Here is an 11,279-nt window from a genome sequence, read left to right on the forward strand (position 1 = left end):
GATATAGTCATTTCCCCTTCCCAAGCCTCTTCCGTCCCAGGCCGAAGTATACAGCAGCATCTGTTCGCGTTGCGTGATATCTTCTACTGGGTGGCGGACCGACAGTCGTCTGCACTGGTCGCGTCGTTCGACCAGGAGAAGGCCTTCGACCGGGTGGCACACGAATTCCTGTTCTTCATCCTAAACCGGGTTGGTTTCGGCGAACGCTTTCAACGTTTCGTCCGGCTGCTCTACACCGGTGCTGTCAGCCGAGTGTTGGTAAACGGAAGGCCCTCTGCTGAGTTCAACGTGCATTCTGGGGTGCGCCAGCGGTGTCCCCTATCCCCACTGCTCTACATTCTGGTCTTCGAAGCGGCTATCCGGATGTTGTCCAGGAAGAACCTCATACCTCGCCTTCCCGTTCCTGGAAGTGACCTTTTCCCCACGCTCTTCTCCTACGCCGACGACTTGACGGTGCGCCTGCCGTCCGCCGCAGCAATGGAGCAGGTCCTGCTTTGCTTAGACAAGTACGGCCGCGCCTCCGGTGCCAGGGTGAACGAGCGCAAGTCATCCGTGCTCGCCATCGGAGCGGACTTCCCTTACGGGGATGCATACGGGATACCTGTCAGAGACTCCTGCCGAATCCTTGGAATCCGGTTCAACAGGTCAGGTCCCTTGACTAGTAACTGGGAGATAGCTCTGCGTGACACCGCTCGTCTTCTTGCCTTGCTCTCAACAACACCGGTGCGCTTCCGGGAGCGCGCCGACGTGGTGTCTCGACGTGTTTGCTCGAGGTTCTGGTTTTTCGGGACGGCCTTCCAGCCGTCGACAGCAGCTGCGCGACGAGCCAATAGCCTGACCTTCCGATTTTTCTGGAATGGTCGCCCTGAACGGGTGCAGAGGGCTCTTATGCTGAGGACACCCGCGATTGGAGGGTGGCGGTTTCCGGATGTGCGTCTTTTCTGCGCCGCCCTGGGTCTTGCGTCCCTCTTTGCTATCCTTCGGGACACGAGCCATATCGCCCATGATCTCGCCATCTTCTTTACGGGAACATACATCCGAGATTTCGGCGGTTCCTTCGACTGCACGCGCCCCCACACCGAGCGTCTGCCGACTTTCTACCGTCTGATGCGGCAGCACGCCCTGCGAATACGTCAGCACTTCCCCGACTTGGACTTCCCTTCGTGGCCAATGAGGCAGCTGTATGAAGCTTTGTGTGACATCAGCTTCCCGATCTCGTCATCTCAGCAGACGGAGAATAGGAGCCGCATCGTGTCCCGCCTGGTCGAGGACTCACGGGTCGACATCATGTGGCAACTCTCTCACCAGGTGCTGCCTATAAGAGAACGCCTCTTGCGGTTCAGGATTTCACGGACTGACAGCTGCGTAGTTTGCGGGGCTGTAGAAACACATCAGCACCTGTTTCATGAGTGCCTAAACGCGGCCGCCATGTGGCGAAGAGTGGCAGACATTTACAGGCTACCAGCAGTATGGTTCGACACCGTGCGGTTCGTGGATCCTATACCTGTGCCCAGCAGGAAGGAACCGGCCTTTGTGCTTCTAGTGTCCGAGATCTGCTACCAGCTCTGGTGTGCCAGGACTCGCTCCGTCTATGGTGCGCAGCCAACAACCCTGGTCAATTTGATGATGGCTTGCCGCATCGCGCTCAGGACTCGCTTGCAGGCCGACCTTCTGCGGCTCGGCCGAGACGGATTCCGGCGCCGGTGGAGGAGCCATTGTAATCTCTTTGTACTCGCCAATGGTGAAATCGTCATCAAATTATGATTCGGCCAGGACCGCTCGCTGAACTGTCTTTTGCTGTGTTGTGCTGTTCTGCTCATGAGTAGGCCTACTCACCTAACGTTGTATAGTGTTGTATAGTGTATAGTGTTGTAGTGTATAGTGTGTTGTATCGTGGTATATCGTACAGTGTAGTGTAATGTAAGGTATAATGTAGCGTACAGCGTGTGGTGTAGTGTGGTGTAGTGGTATTGTATTGTATAGTGTACAGAGACGCTTGTTGAGAGTTGCCGGTTTTTTTTAAGCCGGAGATATTCATTGTATATTAGTTGGCAATGTGTGGTTCCTTGTGCATGAGGGTTTTTTGTATCTTTGGTCTTGGCCTTAGGCCTTTGTTTACTCTTTCAATAAACATTTATCCATGCCCAGGTCTGTCATTGAGAGTGACGACTCCGACACTCGTCTGGTAATTGATGATCACGGAGTAGTTGACGAGGTCTCAGATATGTCGACGTCGACGTCATCTGATGAAGACGATGTTGTCCTGCCCAAGCGGGCCCACTTGTCGATTGGGTCTCAGGGGCAAGCCGCGGTTTCGCAGAAAGATGGATGGCAAACGGTCGTCTCCAAAAAGTCTCATCGCAAACGGAAGCCGAGAAAGGTCACCAAGCGTCCTGAGGAACCCCGCCTCCCCTTAACTCTTGGTCATGAAAATACTGACGCTTAATGTAAAAGGCTTGCGCCAACACAGGAAGCAGAGAATGCTTGAGTCTCTGATAGAAACACTGCAAGTCGACGTGGTTCTACTTCAAGAGACGCATTTTAGCAGCCGCCAAGAGGCTAGAGATTTTGAGAAGCTTCGGCTCGCCACGGTCAAGAGGAGTTGCAATTTTGTTTTCACCGCGGTTTCGCGGATCTGTGCTCAGACACTCTTTCGACTACGTGGGAAGAATTGTCTCAGTGGACGTGTGTGTGCGGGGACGCGATCAACGTATCCTCTCAGTGTATGCACCGACGGACTACCGTGAGAGTAACGATTTTTTCAGATGCGTTGACCCCTACATTTACGGCAAGAATAATGTTGTTCTAGGCGGTGGCTTCAACTGCGTTATTGATGAAGGCCATGATAGGATAACTGGTACCGCGAGTCAACAGCCCTGGAAGTCTAGAGAACTGAAGCGTCTTCTGAATGCCTGCCACCTAATACGCCTTATGCATAAGTGCGCGCCATCTATGTGCGGAGACGGAGACTACGTTTAGGCGCCATGTTTGAGTATAGCTGCCGGTGGTTTCGGTTTTCGCCACATCGCCTATCGCCAGCAACGCGGCATCCCGGGAGGTTGACCGGCAACTCCTCATTACTGCTCGTGCCACTGAGCACCCAAAAGGGCAATATTGGCTCGAATACCGATAAGGTAAATCCTCAGTTCACTATTATTGCCTCTAAAATAATTTAAAAGGCACGTGACACGTTCACGGTCAGAACATGCTTAGATTGAGGTTGTTTGGCGTGTCACGGGACGGCAGCTTCTTTCAGAAGTAGGTCTATACTAAACGCGAGCTACAGAGGACCTCATTTATGTGCAGGAGTGTTGAATTTCCAGTGGAAGCGTGCTGCCAGACCAGCATTTAGAAGATGATTGGGAAAATGAGCTTTGTGCACTGTCTCTCTTAGTGGAGCATGTCCGTTTGGGACATTGTTGCTATAACTGCTTTTAAAAAGGAGCTATGTACCAAGCAGATAACCAAGTACGACACATCAGATTTCAGAGCAAAAGCAATGTGCTCCTTCTGATGTGCCGTTGACTTTGCATCACATAGAAAATGGCATATGATGCGAGGAAATCGTCAAATCATCACTGAAAGTCTGGTTTCCTGTGTATCCGAGAAAGGGGCTCTTCCTCTTTCTTTGTGTGAACAGTCAGCTCCACATGACTTCCATCTAAAAAAGTATGTATCCGTTCACCTTTTGTTGGGTTACTGGTACCAAACAACTACATGTGCGAGTATGAAAGTACATATGATATTTTACTGAAGGTACACAAAATGTGTCTAGTCACAGGTGCTCAAATGCTTTTTTATTCCGTTACTGAACAGGACCAGCAGCTAAGCAGAGAGTCCCGTAGTAAGATCATCTATCGCCACTCCATGCTGCACAAACGCGCATATAGGGACCCGCTACGTAACTGCGTAACACACCGCAGAACACTCTGCTGTAAAGTTCGGGCAAGTTGTTGAGTATTCATATGTACGAAAGCGTCAGAGTCCCCAAAATTCCGCAGTTCGACGTGAGATTCAGTCACGAAGTTGCAGCTACGCCGAGCGTGCTTATCCGATGCTGTTTGCTCGTTGTAGAAGACAATAACGAAGTTGTCCGAAAGAAACGTTCGTATAACGTTAGCTTCGTGAGCTCGGCTGTGCATTCTTCCTGCAGGCCTGCCATGCTAAAAAGCTTGCATCGCAAGTTTCCCGACTTTCCAGCTGGTCCCGTTACACGAAATCGCACATAGCGAGACCGCCCGAATACTCAAACATGGCGCCGCCTCCAGCCGCCGCCACGATTGATGTATTGATGCCTGGAACCACGCCGTATTGATGCCTGGAACCACGTTCACGGGTACACTCCGGTCTTTACTTTCGTTGCCGGAGATCGTCAAGTCAGGCTCGACCGTTTTTATGTAACGTCGTCGATTGCTTCATCAGTCACAGACTGTGCGGTTCTGCAGGTCCGTACCTCTGTTGAGTTTTTTTCGGACCACAGAGCTGTTGTCCTGGAGACCTGCAACCAAGAGGGTTTTGGACGTCAACCGTCACCGTGGCGCTTAAATCTGTCCCTGCTCGAGGATGAGAGAATAGTGACTGAAGTTCGTGCTTACCTCCAGGCACGACTAGAAGAAGACACGTCATTGGTGTGGTGGGGCTCAGTAAAGGGGGAAGAAGTGTGCGGCTGAGCGGCGCCACGAAATACGTGTTATCCAAGTGGGTCTACGGGGTCTCCTAGAAACCGGCTTGTCTTCACCAGAAGAGATTTCGGCTTTCAAAGAGCTGCAACCCGAGCTCTCTGCTCTCTTGTGTACTAGGGCGCGGGGCTGGTCACCTCTGGGTACTGAGCCGGCGCGCCTGCGAGTTCAAGGCCATGTACGGACAATAGTGGCAGACTCTCACCGTTTGCCTCCAGTACAATTAAAGGGGCTGGTGAAAGAAGACGGTTCTACCGCAAGCAACATAGAGGACTTAGTCAGCACTTGTCAGCTATTTTACGCCCGACTGTTCTCAAAGAAAGATGCGGATGCCTCGCTGTGGGATGAAGTATGTGAAGACTTCCCAAGTTTGACATCAGATCAGTCAAGTGACTTAGATTTCGACGTTTCCGTCCACGAACTTTTCGTGGCTGCAAGGGCTATGAGGAAGGGAAAGACACCGGGGCCGGATGGCCTGCCCGTGGAGTTTTATCTTCGCTTCTGGGACTGCCTTGGTGGGGCTCTCCGAGACTTTTTCGGCGCTTCTCTCGAACAGGGCATTCTCCCAGAACCACCCGCTGTGGATTAATCAAACTTTTGTGCAAAGACCGCTCAAGTTCTGAAGACCTATCTGCGTGGCGTCCGATTACTCTGCTGAACGTAGACTACAAGTTGTTTGCCAAAGTCCTCCAGCTTCGCATTTCGAGAGTTCTGGACCTTATAATCTCTCCTGCACAGGCATATTCGGTTCCTGGTCGAAGTATCCAGCAGCATCTCTTTGCCTTACGTGACATCCTTTACTGGGTCGCAGACAGAAGATCCTCTGCACTCGTCGTCTCCTTTGATCAGGAGAAAGCCTTTGACCGGATCTGCCACACCTTCCTGTTTTACATCTTGCAGCGAGCGGGCTTTGGGGAACGTCTTCAACGCTTTGTTCGTGACTTGTACTCTGGAGCAACCAGTCAAGTGCTAGTGAATGACAGACCTTCTGCAGCCTTCCCGGTGCACACGGGTGTAAGGCAGGGATGTCCCTTGTCTCCTATCCTGTACGTTCTCGTGTTCGAAGTCGCAATCAGGATATTATCTAAGGAGAGCAGGGTGCCCCGGCTTCCTGTACCAGGCAGTCATCGCTTCTCGACGCTATTCGCGTACGCGGATGACCTTACCGTGTGCTTGCCTTCGCCAGCTGCAGTTACGGAAGTTCTGGATGTCTTGGGAAAGTAGAGTCGTGCGTCTGGTGCAAAGGTGAACGAGCGGAAGTCGTCAATCCTGGAAGTTGGCGCCGATTTTCCATACACAGACGCGTATGGCATACCTGTCAAGGAGTGTTGTCGCATCCTTGGAATCTATTTCAATCGAAGAGGCCCACTCACCAGGAATTGGGCGAACGCTGTGCGAGATGCAGCGGACCGGATCGACTCACTTTCGGCTGTTTCCTTGGGCTTCAGAGACCGTGCAGAAGTTATAGGACGACACCTATGTTCACGTTTCTGGTTCTTCGGAGCTGCGTTTCAACCAGCAACTGTAACAGCCCGTAGAGCCAACAGCATGATGTTTCGGTTCTTCTGGTCTGGCCGTCCCGAACGAGTGACAAGAGCAGTGATGATTAGGTCACCGGATGTGGGTGGATGGAGGATCCCGGACGTACGACTGTTTTGTGCGGCTTTAGGCCTCGCTTCTCTATTCGCGGTCCTGCGTGACTCTACGCACATCTCGCACGATCTGGCCGTCTTCTTCACGGGCAGCTCTATCAGGGATTTTGGAGGCTCGTTTGATCACCGGCGACCCCACACGGAGCGGTGGTTGACGTTCTACAGGATCATGCGTGGCTATGCAATCAGTCTCCATCGCCACCTGCCGGACAGCGACTTTCCTATGTGGTCCGTTAGGCAGTTGTACGAGGCTCTCTGCGAAATAAGCTTCCCCATCCAGGCAACATCGGAAAATCGCAGCCGTATTTCCTCCCACCTGATCGAGAGCTCGAGGGTGATGTGCTCTGGCAGCACTCCCACGATGTCCTACCGGTGAGGGCCCGCCTTCGTCGCTTCGGCTTGTCCCGATCAGATGAGTGCGTGTTATGCAGAGCTGTCGAGACTCATCGCCATACTTTCTACGAGTGCCTCAACGCAGCTGCCATGTGGAGGAGGGTAGCTACTGTATATCGCCTGCCTGGTGTGTGCTATGATACCGTTCACCTTCTCGACCCCATCCCCGTGCCCGCTCGGAAACAGCCTTCATTTGTGCTACTCGTAGCAGAGGTCACCTTCCAGCTATGGTGTGCTCGCACCCGATCAGTGTATGGTGCCCAGCCGACGAGCCTCGTGTCACTGATGATAGCTTGTAGGGTAGCCCTGAGGACACGTCTACAGGCTGAACTCAGATCGCTCGGCAGGGACGCTTTTCGCAGGAGGTGGAAGTCGCATCACAACCTGTTCGTTGTCGTGCAGGGACAGATTGTGATGCACTTCTGATCTTTATGGGGTGTCACGTGAGCTGGTGCTGGTGTGTGTGCATTCCCGTATTCCCGTGCACTGGGTGATTCCTTGTATAATCTTGTTGGTATTTTCCTGTCGATTCGTGTAATTGGGTGTTTGCAACTTGCAATGTCGCGCTTTTTACTTGTATTTTGAGTAGGCCTACTCTTTTCTTGGTTGTCTGTCATTGTTTCTGTTGTTATTTCTAGTCTGTTTTTCGGTATCCAAAGGATAACTGTTGTGTACTCCCCACTCTCCAAGGCCGAAAATAAAGTTGTTGTTGTTTGTTCTATGTATGTAGGGTTCTGAATGGGATTGTGATAAGTATGATGTCTTAAGTAGTTTACTATTCTCAATAAACATTTATCCAAGACGTTACTTTTGTGCCTACCTCCATCGGTAGCTCTTCTGCTTGATGACAATACAGCCAATGTGTTCATGTTCTAGCCACCTCGCTAGGACCGTACTGTACCCCGCAGCGGCTCTCCCGTGTTTGGATTGTTCGCTTGGTATGGTCAGTACGAAAATCAAACTCGCCTACACTCTTAAAAATGAACTTCACCACATAGCACGCTCCTAGCCAACTATCATCTCGAATGATATCGATATCAGCCCTGATTTGTTGAAAGCGGGAGGCGTATGCCTTTTTTGTGACACTTATGCTGTTCATAATTGTCACGAAAAGGCGTACGCCTCCCGTTTTCAGCAAATCAGGGCAGATAACGATATCATTCGAGATTATGGTTGGCTAGGAGCGTGCTGTGCGGTGAAGTTCATATCTAAGAGTGTAGAGAATGTTGTTGTTATCTAGCTTGTAGGACTGTAACGTAAAGTTAGTAATAAACATTTTTCAAGCGTGATGTGGGCAAGCTAACGCTTGTCCCATCCTACAGTTGGCAATACAAGTTCTATAAGCCCACTAGGACTGTACTGCACCCCCGTAGCGACTCTTCAGGAGTTTCAGGATTGTTCGCAGGCTATGGCATGCACAAAAAGTAATCTCCCTTTGGAGCGTTGTTATATGGTATGTAAGAGGTTACCTCCATAGGTAGTTATCTTGCTTGATGATAATACACACCCGATTGTCCTGTATTTTATGCCAAGACACCCCTGTTACTCGTCGGTTTTGCAGTACACTCTTGAAAATGAACTTCACCGCATAGCACGCTCCTGACCAACCATCACCCCGAATGATATCGTTATCTGCCCTGATTTGTCGAAAACGGGAGGCGTACGCCATTTTTGTGACACTTAAGCGGTTCATAATTGTCACAAAAAGGCGTATGCCACCCGGTTTCTTTTTTTTTCTTTTTTTGCGGTATTGTAAAGTGCGATAAGGAGATTTCAGTAACATAACTTTTCTAGGATTCTGAAAGCACGATATTTAGTCCGTAGTGGTACGTTTCAAACCGCTTTCTAAAGTTCTTTTTGACTCGTAACTTTTCAATCTATGCTTTAAACAGTTTTCTAAAGCTACACTACACTATTTATTTTGTAGCAATTTTGTCTTGTGTATTTGCAGTAACCAACGGGAATGCAAGGGACACTGTCATTGGGAGAGATGACGCTTTGCTTCGGCTCTGCGAAATAAAGGTGTTTTGCAAATTGACACTGGTCCATTCATTTTGTAGCATTTTGCAATAGCATTCACGAGCCGCCCGATTGCTTCGCGCTCAACATAACTGTCGATTGCAGCATCTTCGTACGTACCCTTATGAAAATGGGTGTTTAGTTTCTGTTTACTTTCTACAGACCAAGGTCAACATGGAAAACAAACATTCTTCAGAGTTTGTGTTGCTTTCATGTTTACATCATATGTTTACTTCTTGTTGACTTATGGCCCTCAACTTTCTGTAGACATTTGGCTACAGAATAGGTGTGGAATTTTTTGTTCTCTTTCTGTGTACTGTCAACATAATTCTGGTAACACCATCCCGCGTATGATGTGAAGACTTTTTGTAGACTTCCTGTGACTCCACTCTCTTAGAAATGAACTTCACCGCATAGCACACTCCTGGCCAATCATCATCTCGAATATCGTTATCTGCCTGAAAACGGGAGGTGTACGCCATTTTTGTGACAATTATGAACAGCGTAAGTATCACAAAAAAGCCGTGCGCCTACCGTTTTGAACAAATCAGGTCACATAGCGATATCATTCGAGTTGATGGTCGGCTAGGAGCATGCTATGCGGTGAAGTTCATTTTTAAGAGTGCATATGTTCACTTACTCGCAACACGCATAAAATACACGAAATGAAGTACTGCAAAATTATATATGTATCTACTTTATTCCGAAAATGCATACCTTGAAAGTGGTATCCAGTGTCGACACAATCATACAAAACATCCCGCGCACACAGTAGTTACGTATTTCACACGTACACATCCTTCGTGCCACATAGTGTCGCGTCGCACAATTGACAGTCAATGATCTGCTGTTCTTCTGGCGACCCACGCTGAAACAGCTAGAATTTCGGCGCCAGCGACGTCTCTGAAGCGCTGGAGAGATATGTGTCTGAAATAGGGCGTGCAATCGCAAATTAGTAACGTTCAAACACAAGTGAGTAAAACTGAGTAATACGGTCATAGCAACAACAAAGTTGGTTCACCCAGCTTAGTGTTCAACAAAGTAGAGCCTGCAAGAAGGAAAATGAAATTAGGAGAATCAACACCAGCCACGAAGTGTACACTTACCTGACGGGACGCAACACTGCAGCCGCTGCTCCGAACAAACAACAAAAACCTACAGCACAACAGTCATGGTGTGAATACATGCGAAGCTTAATCACACACTCCGATCACACAGCTTACCCATTACGACGCAAAATCATATCCTCCTTCCTTCTTTCATGGCCTGCAACAACGAGCATGAAATTAGCAGAAGCAACACCGGCCACGAACTGATACTTGTACACTTACCTGACGGGACGCAACACTGCAGCCGCTGCTCCAAACAAACAACAAAAGCCAACAGTCATGGTGTGAATACAAGTGAAGCTTAATCACGCACTTCGATCACACAGCTTACCCCATACGACGCAAAATCACGGCCTCCTTTGTTCACAAATGGACGAGCGAGCGCGGAGACCGTTCAAACGTCTTGCAACGGTTCCAACGACATTCCGATGATGCTAATGGCGATGACTCCTTAGTGACGAGGCGAGGGGCGAGGGTGAAGCACGGCGGCGCAGAGTCAAAATGTGGAGCAAACTTGTCGCATGCGCATGATCCTCATGTGGTCGTATAAGTTGGAAATATATTGCATAATAAACTGAAATATAAATAATACGAGGAAGCGCCTTCCCAAAGCCAACGAAAATGTAGTTAGAGCTTTAGTGTGCAGCTAAAATGTGGCAAAGTGTCATTTAAGCTACATTTGATCATAAGTTCAGATTCAAATACCGCTTTGTTTAGTGGAAAGACGGTAACACTGATCTGTCTACCTCCCGGGAGTTTTTTTTTTTTTTGAACTCACCCTGAAATTGCTAATATTACCCATACAGCCTGTCTCCCAATGAATAGATTCACAAATATGCCTCTATACATATATACCGCCACCCCCCACCCCGTTAGGAAATGCTCGGTACCCCCAGACGTCGACCTCTGGGACATTACTGGCCGATAATGCAGTAATTAATAATACAAAATACATCTATAAAATAAAACGGTCTAAATAAATACTCATTACACAGGTGCACAGAAAGTCCACAAAGCGTCAACAACGACACCTATGTACATTGTCCACACAAGGTACACATAAGGTATTTCAAAAGACTGTCAACATGATGCCAACAGCAATTCCTGTTGACTTGATCAACAAGAAGTCGAAGTCAACACACTGTCAAGACAGGAAACAAGAAGTCCACAAGAAGTCTGCAGAAAGACAAAATGCATTTTCATAAGGGTAGTTCTGCTATCCTTCGTCATCGTGAATTGAGGAAGGCTGGAGCAGGGCGCTGCAGCGTAAAAAAATATCCATTGAAAAATACGGCCATCGCCAACCATCATCACTCGTCTTGAAAGTCACGAAGCAAGAAAAAAAAAAAGAAAAAATGCAGTACGGTATGCTGTGCTGTTACAGCGCATGTTATACGAAGACCGCTTAAGGTCTATCCGGACAAATT

The 11,279-nt window shown here is 49.0% G+C and overlaps 1 long non-coding RNA gene across 2 annotated transcripts; it reads right to left on the bottom strand.

Moving 5' to 3' along the window:
- Positions 1-8,873: 8,873 nt before the first annotated feature.
- LOC135374418 (uncharacterized) lies at positions 8,874-10,472 on the bottom strand. 2 transcript variants are annotated; one of them, XR_010416894.1, is made up of 6 exons: positions 10,184-10,472; positions 10,075-10,099; positions 9,967-10,009; positions 9,850-9,898; positions 9,765-9,791; positions 8,874-9,670 (listed from the first exon to the last, which is right to left on the bottom strand). It is a non-coding gene; the product is annotated as an uncharacterized LOC135374418 (long non-coding RNA). The 2 variants fall into 2 exon arrangements; XR_010416893.1 differs by having other exon boundaries at positions 8,874-9,791.
- Positions 10,473-11,279: the final 807 nt, after the last annotated feature.

The sequence above is a fragment of the Ornithodoros turicata genome, unplaced genomic scaffold (assembly GCF_037126465.1).
Source record: "Ornithodoros turicata isolate Travis unplaced genomic scaffold, ASM3712646v1 Chromosome56, whole genome shotgun sequence".
Lineage (NCBI taxonomy): Eukaryota > Metazoa > Arthropoda > Arachnida > Ixodida > Argasidae > Ornithodoros > Ornithodoros turicata.